Source organism: Equus quagga, chromosome 4 (genome assembly GCF_021613505.1).
Source record: "Equus quagga isolate Etosha38 chromosome 4, UCLA_HA_Equagga_1.0, whole genome shotgun sequence".
Lineage (NCBI taxonomy): Eukaryota > Metazoa > Chordata > Mammalia > Perissodactyla > Equidae > Equus > Equus quagga.
In genome coordinates, this window is record NC_060270.1 from 130083488 (window position 1) to 130092377 (window position 8890).

Consider the following 8890-nt stretch of genomic DNA (forward strand, 5'->3'; position numbering starts at 1 on the left):
CATTTACAGTATTGAGTGTCTTGGCAGTGTTTCCAGTTGTTTATATAGGGCAACAGGTTGATCATTCATATGTATTAAACTTGGAACAGTACTTTGGTCTATCCAGCCAAGGTAGGGGTGTAGGTGGCTTGTCTCATTCCCAACTCCCTAAGAAATTGTTGTGCCTCCTCTATAGATTGTGAGTGTCCCATTTGCCTAGAGAGAGCCACCTCATTTGGTAAGTTTCCCTGTAGACTAGAATGATCCAGTCTATAAGGGAGTGAGTATCTTGAAGCCCCTGAACATCAGGCAGGCACTGCCAGAGGGCAGGGTGTGTGGTGATGTTGCTCATTTTCTCTGCCTCCTGCCCCTTAAGAGAAATGCCATCACCATCTCCCCATCTCCCATATCCCATAGGGCACTGAGTACTTTCTCTGACCTTTTGCTGGAACTTGGCTGCTATAGCAATAAGCTCAGTGAGAGTATATTCTCTCATTGTGGACATTTCCTGAATTGGGACAGCTCTGCTGGCTGAGGCTGCTGTTGCTGTGCTTTTGCTTTCCTTTGTATTAGGCGTCCGACACCATGGGGCACTTTGTCCATTTCAGTGTCAATCACCACAACATCCTCCTCTTAGCTCACATCACTTTCCTAGGGATTCCACCTCTTAGCATCCCAATCAGGCTTCGTCACAAGCCCTTGGATCTTAATCGGCGGCAGCTTGCACCCTCCTAGATTTGCTAAAGGGCACACTAAGGTCTCCAACTGACAACTCTGCTCTGCCACTTTGTCTCCCAGCCCCAAAGCCAGTAGAGCAGCGGACAATTGCACGTTGTTCTCTAACCTCAGCTCTTCTTTCAGTTTTCTAACTTGAACTTCAGCCTCTAATTGGGCATCAGTGGTCAGCCAAACTGGCCACAGTAGAAGCCAGCCCAATGCATCAGCTATTCATTTCTCTGTTTGCTGCAGTGCTTACAAGCAGTTCCTCAAATAAGCGCGTCAAACTAGCCAGCGTCTTTGGGGTGACCCTGTACTCACACGCAAGCATCTGACATACAGACTACCCCTCCCCACATAGAGGTTGATGGCCAACTTGGCACTTCTCCTGCGGAGGCCTCTTTTCCAAGTCCCGTTTCTTCAGTCTCCTGGCTGGATTGCCAATTCTTGGTTCACAAACTGGCCATTCTATGTGGAGGGAAACGAGAATCTGAAGAAAGAGGCACTGCAGATTGGTAGGTGGCAGTTTAACAAGAAAGGAACTTACATGTGAGGCTTGTCCTGGGTGGCCTCAGGATGAGTAGCTCTCTGCACCTGCCTGCCAGAATCTTAAATGTTTATACAGAGGCCTTAACAGAGTTCAGTCACACATACTGTTGAGATGGCCTTAACAATACATTGCTCTCTCAAGGCTGCCTCCTTGAAAATGGCTCCACTGTGGGAATGGTGGGCTGAAGGCTGAACGTACATTCCAAGCATTGGGGTGGGAGTGAGGAAACTGTGTTTCCCAGATCCAGCTCTCAGGTGAACTGGTGGTCATGTCCTCTCAATTACCTCCTCCAACACACTACTATTTCTTTACTATTACTTACAATATGGCTTTTTGGGGCATGACATCTGTGCAGGGCAAATTGATTTAAGACCTAGTCTGGAAAGAAGCTCAACACAAGTTTTTAAGGCTTTGCATTTGAGGGATGTGAAGCTCACGGAATTTCATTCATTTGCTGGTGTTTTCTGAGCAAATTAATTAGAGTATCAGGATTTGAACTAGAACTTCTTACTATGAGCCTAATGTTCTTTGTTCATGCTCCAAATATCTCTGGTTATTCTTTTTTTTTTATTAAGAATCTAAGAAATAGTTCAAAGAATGATATGCTCGAATTGAGTAAATGACTGTTGATTATGAAACCCAGTAGGTTATTAAAAAGTATATAATTTTACCTCTTTGGAATGATTTTACCTCCCTTCTTCCTGTTCTACCTGCCTCTGAAAAAATAATTTCTGTGACATTTCATTTTTCTCCACGACCCTTGTATCTTTTGTTTTACAGGGCCAGACTCCATTTTCCCTACGGTTTGTTTCAAAATACACACTTTTAAAATTCTGCCAGAAATGGTGGCATTATATAAATACAACTGCTGTAAGGAAAACTACAATATTGAATAAGAAGATTTCCTCTGGGGAGTGTGTGTTTTCTAAGTGAGATCATATAATGCTGTACTGAACATAACCAAAAACTTACCAGGAAGCCCATATTATACTGCACTGCTACACACACAGTATTTAGGCAAAGAAGTTACAGCAAAACTTCACTGTGTACTCCCGTCTGGAAGTGGGAGGGACATGGAGATAATTTGGAGTTTTTTTAGAGGATGAAGACTGAAGTGGGAAAAGGAACGTTGAATTTAGAGAAGAGATTAAGCCGGAGACTTTCATAGTTTTCTTCAAACAGTTGAGAGACTACCTCATGAAAGTGGTTTCATTCTGATTTTTCACATTTCTAAGTCATACATATTGAAACAATGAGTAAAAGCTATAGAGATAGACTTTGGTTCAAAAAAAGGATAAATATTTTATTTGAAAAATTAGAAATTTACAAAGAGGGAAGGTTCTGACCCATTAATATTGGAGGCACAAAAGCATTTAAACACTCAAAGAATGATCTTTCCTAATAAGGTGGCATTGTTTTCTTAGGCTTATCATCAGAAAATGATGACTTGGAACAGCATTTAAGATTTCTTAATGCTGTAACTTAATATAAGGAAAATTCTAAATGAGCTTTAAAGTTGAGACTGTTGGCATTTCAACCTATTCCTGGTATTTCCACCTGAAATTCCTATATATTTTAAAATGATTCTGATGAAAAAATAGTTTGAAAAAATTTAAAACTACCTTTGTCATGTCAACTTAAAATGGCACCTTTAGTAGAATTTATGTCTGTATCAGCACCCCAACACCCTTCTCTCCTCTCCTTCCTGTATGTGTCAAAAATCGTTACAAGGCAATTATGATGATAAGTACTAAGACAGAATGGTAGAAATGAGATAAAATGTAAATGAAGAAAGATGAGTCTTAAGCAGTAAGGTATCATCTAAATGGCCTCCTGACACACTTGTAAAGATATATAACGAGAGCTGCATAACCTGACTGCTTTGAACTTTTTCATTATAAAATGTATTTTGTTTCCTTAAATGTTGTTGACACCCCAAACGCAAAACCCTAGGAACAATATGCTATGGCTACAGATTTCTTCCTCTGTGGAATATGAACAAATTCAGTGAGAGTGGCCATTGAAAATATAAACGATGGTCTTTCTTTTCAGCTTTACAGAAAAAAAAATTAAAATTATTTCTTCTCTATTTCATAATGTAAGATACATCACTATTCAGCAAACCAGTGAGTCAGTCTACGAGTGGGATTTGCCATCATAACTCTCAGCAGGTAGATGTGACAGGTGATAACCACTGTTTTTTAAATCATTCTGTATGAATATATGAACTTAGTAAGTGATTGCAGTAAGTAAGAATATAGTAAATAAGGTACTATATGCCCATTTCAGAATCCTTCTTCATTTATATTAATCATCTTGATAGTGGCCCTGATCTCAGTTCCCCTACGTTAAACCCAGCACTTACGGGGATAAAACCAAAAACTCTCATCCCCTTCTCCTGCTTCTCTCTGTTACACTCAGACGTAAATATTAGGTTTTTAAACCTTTGTATCCCTGAACTTCACAAGGCAAATAGAAATTACAAATTATTAGAGCCCAGGTGGCCTCATGCTAACATTTTTGCTAGATATGGATCCTTCGAAGTTTTATTATAGGGAAACTGATATCCAGAGAATATTAAGAAGCTGAAGCTTCCTAGACCCCAACTCCTTGGCTTCCTGGCACCAGAATCCGCCATGCACCATGGAGGCAGACAACCAAGGATAATTATCTGCAGATTCCCTTGTCTCACCATCCCCCTCCTTAAAAGCAGCCACACAAGGCAAAGGCAGGCTGGTGGGAAAATGCCACCAGCAAGGCCACATGCTCCCCGTCCCCTACCTAAAACTTCAAAGAAAAACCCCTACCTTTTTTCCTTTGAAAAGGTGATCTAAGTTCTAACCAATTCCCATCTTCTAGTCTGGCTGCTCTTTCCTTGCTGTAAGCCTGGCATTCCCATTTTTATTTTGGCCCCTCTTGTGTGGTGGATAAAGAACCTATGTTTGTATCTGGCAACAATCTGATATATCTGAGATCTGTGTCCCTTAGAATGGGTAAGGTTAAAGTTTTAGCAATAAATTAGTAAATTAATATAATTTTGGGTTAAATGATGAAATTAAGGTCTTAACTGTGTTGTTCATTCACAAGCATTATTATTTATTGTCATTACACAGCTTACCATATAAAGTTAAATGATATATATTTTAATATGGAACTTGGTGAAAACTGTAAGAATTAATCCTTTTCTTGGATAAGTTCTCTATATTAAAATTAAGTATCAGTATTTGCTTTCAGATCAGATAAAATTTACAATCCACCCCCCCCACCAAAATATCATCACATAGCAGACCAATGGGAGTGAATTGCAGAATTCCTCTAGCAGAAAAAAGAAGAATAACATGGTATTTGAAAGATAAAATTCTGAAATATTTATACGTCTCACATCGCTGTGATCTGTAATCTAAAGAGAAGAGTTAAAGAGCAGTTACACTTTCCGTATGTATCCCCAAGCAATAATAAACATGAAAACAATTGTAATTTTATTTTCTTAAAACCAGAAAAGATGCCTGTCATTTGGAATATCCACCTATGCACAATGAAAGTGATCGTCTGAACTCGATTCTACATGCCTTATCCAGTGTACCTTGAGTACACGAAAGCGTGTCAGAAGGGCTCCAGGGTATATGGGAAATAGATTTATTATGTATATGATATGTGACTATGGTTTTCTTTGTTAAAAAAATTTTTAAATGAACTATTTTTTTTTCAAATTTTGATATTAAAGCTTGTTTCATTCCAAAGGAGTATGGATGGAATGTTTGTATATATGGGCAAGAAATGTACTAAGACAAATTAAACAATTGGGCTCAAAAAGGAGGGGATTTTGCTTAGTATGGAGAGTTTTAGTGTACTGATTTTTTTAAATCGTAATTTTCCTATATATATATACTGAGTGAACATGTATATATATATTGATATGCAATATACTTAAGACATATTAAGGAGAGAAAAGCAAAGAACAGAAAGGTACACTATTTAGATTTTTCTTATTGTTCAGAAAATTATATATGTATGTATCTGTATTCACATAAAAATTTTGCACTAATACAAAGAGACTGTTATCATATGTTACCATGCTGATCTGGAAAGTAGGCATGGGGAAGAAGAGATTTACTTTTAATTTGATTTTCTCTGTGTTTGAAATATTTCATGAGTGTACATCACTTTTATTATGGAAAATGAAGAATAATAATAGTTATTAAGTTATCCTCTCTAGGATAATTTCTCATTAATATAAATTAAATTAAATTTACTCTGTCATTATAATTGTAGACAAATGTTTTTGTATCATTTTCGCCTATAGTAAAATGAAAGAACAACAAAGATAAGAAACTTATTATTAATTAACATTTTTATTTGTTTATCATGTTGGATCATAATAGGATGTAATAGGTGAAATGTATCATTTTCAATGAAGTTTCTTAGCAATGTATATTTGAAGGCAACAGAGCCGGGTGTTTGATGGAACCGTATATAAATTTGGTTTTGCTCCAGTACAAAAAGGCTTGTCTTGAAGCATATTGCAAAGGTTGTCATTGTTGCTGCTGTTTTTATATTCCAAGCAAAGGAAACCACATATAATTGAAGACACTTAAGTGAGAACATGTGATATATACTTCAGTTGGTTGGTTATTAACTAAGAACAGAAGATAAACATTTGATGTTACAATTTGGATAAATGATGTCAACTACTTCAAAATGTCTAACATTTCTTCAAACTTTTTTGTTTTTAATATAGAACACCACAAATTTGCATGTCACCTTGCACAGGGGCCATGCTAATCTATCATTCCAGTTGTAGCATATGTACTGCTGAAGTGAGCACTCTTCAAACTTTTAAAGTTGCTTGTAAATTAATCAGTAGAAATGGAACATTCTCTCTACCCACTGGCAAAATCAGAGGAGAATTTCTACATTGTGAATATATTTTTATAACTGAAAATGTTGTTAAAATCTTTGAAATGGTGAAATTCCTTTGACAAATAAAATTTTAACTCTTTAAATTTTTTTCTTGAAGATTGGCCCTGAGCCAACATCTGTTGCCAATCTTTTTTCTTTTCTTCTTCTTCTTCTCCACAAAGCCCCCCAGTACATAGTTGTATATTGTAGGTCATTCTGGCTCTGCTATGTGGGACGCCGCCTCAGCATGGCTTGATGAGTGATGCTGGGTCTATGCCCAGGATCCAAACCAGGAAGACCGTGAGCAAACTTAACTACTCAGCCATGGGGCCCCCCCATTATTTTTGTTAAACAGGTAAATCATCTGAAGTTCTTATCAGCAAACCTAATTACATCACTTTGTTCAAAATAATTTTAGCATATTACTGTAATTCATTTTATTAATTCATTTAATGCATTAGTTAATTCAGTAATTCATTGAATTCATTCATATTATTGTAAAGAATGTACATTGATATGGAAACTCCCACAATTCCTTAAAAGAAAAAAAAACCCGTCCACACGGATGACAGTTTTGAACTTTAATGGAGCCAACGTCTTATAACACTTTGTTTTTTAACTTTTGCCAAAACTACAGATATAGAATATGAAGATATTCTCTACTATAAACATGTTCATTTGGAAAACAAATTTTGATGCCCTTAATTGAAGGCTGTTAAGTTGCCAACATTTGGAGAGAACAGGATCACTCTGTCATAGAAAATGTCATTGGAAAGGAATTCACTCATAACTACTCTTTACTCCCTGGATATTTTGATTCATATTACTGAGATAGTATTGTTTTTCAGGAGACAGTTTTGCTCATTGTTTTATTTGTTTTGTAATTCTGCCTCCATGAAAGAAAAGATTGGAGCTGGGCACTATGCAGTCTCTCAGTGAGAGAGAATGTCTGCATGTGTCCTTGATTGCCAACGATTAGAATGTAACATTTTCTCTTCAGTAGTAAATCTCATGATCTTTAGAAATATTGAGAAATTTTTTGAAGACCCTAACTTCTCAGCTGGTTATTACTGACATATGAATTGATAATATTTTTCTTAGCTATTATAGACAGTACAAAAAATTTACATAGGTTGCCAAAAGTAGACTTGTTGATTTATAAATCCTGGCGGAATTTCGGATGATCTTAGACACAAATTTACCTAGTCTGGCAAATTGAAAATGACACATCTCATTTTAGTTTCAAGTTTGGCTTTTCAATATCTGATACCATAAAAATGAAAGTTAAAATTTATTGAAGTTCAGTCAGGATGCTCTTTCTCAGATCAATTATTGTACTGCAATTTCAAATTTATAAATTTATATATGAGAATTAAAATTAATCTTAAATGCTTACGTGTTACTGGTACATTTCCTGAAATATTTCCTTATTTTCTGAAATAAGTTTTCTATTTTTGTAAGTCTTATAGATTTTAGGGTGACTGGAGTACAGATTACAAACAGTAGTCCATTTATTTAAAGAAGATATCAAAGCAGAGTTTAACCTGCTTGACAAATGTTTAATTTAAATACCAGTATAATATGCTTACACACATGAAAAATAGTGATTAAATTATCTTTTTGTTTCATGATATGTATAGTGTGACATTAAAATAATGCAACAGTTTATTTAAGGTATATACAAAAGGCATCCTCAGTAAATTACTGTTCTTTTTCCAATGAAACTTCTGCTTCCTCATCTTCTTTATTGCCACATAACTCTTACTAAATTTTCTCGTGTACTTTACATTTGTTGTTCCTCTTCAAATAATGGGCATTTCTAGCAACACAGCGAACAAAGTTTATATAAACATACTCCAAATGCTTATAAATGTTGGAGAAAATATTATATGAAGAACAATTAAATTTGAAAAAGAAGTCTCCAGATTCCAAAAATAAAGAGATAACATAACATTGATCCTGAAAGAACCAAAACTATGCAGCTCAGATAATTCTAGCATTTTAACAACAAGATAAGAAAAGGACATAAACTAGAGTCCTCATGTATGGAGACATGACATTCGGTAACATATAAGAAAACAAACCAATGAAGTAACATTCCTCTATGAGTTGAGGAATATGTAAAATTTATTTTAGAACTGCAGTAATTAAAACAGTGTGGTAGTGGCATAAAAAAACAGAGGTATAGACCAAGGAAACAGAATAGAGAGTCCAGAAATAAACCTTTGCATAATTGATTAAATGATTTTTAACTAGGATGCCAAGATAATTCAATGAGTAAAGAGAATGCTTCAAGTTGAAACAAAAAGATGCTAGACAGCAACATAAGAGCATACAAAAATATACAGCTCTCTGGAAAAGGTAAATAGATAGACAAATACAAATCTTGTAACAATGCAATGGTGGTTTGTAAATCACTTTTACCTCAGGTATAGAATTTAAAATATAAAAGCATAAAAATAATTATAACTATAAAACTGTGTTAATGATTAAAAAATATTAATTAATTTCTAACATCAATAATGGAAAGTGGGAAGGGGAGATATAAGAGAGTAAAGTTTTTGTATGTGATTAAAATTAAGTTTTTATCAGTTTAAAATGGATTATTATAACTATAAGATGCTTTATATAATCCCTATGCTAACCATAAAGAAAATACCTATGATGTCTCACAAAAGAAAATGAGAAAGGAGTCAAAGTATGACACTACAAACAAAGGTCAATGACACACAAAAGAAAACAGCA

General features: G+C 35.3%; 1 pseudogene; it reads right to left on the reverse strand.

Moving 5' to 3' along the window:
• Positions 1-5974: 5974 nt before the first annotated feature.
• Positions 5975-6071, reverse strand: LOC124238787 (uncharacterized; annotated as a pseudogene).
• Positions 6072-8890: the final 2819 nt, after the last annotated feature.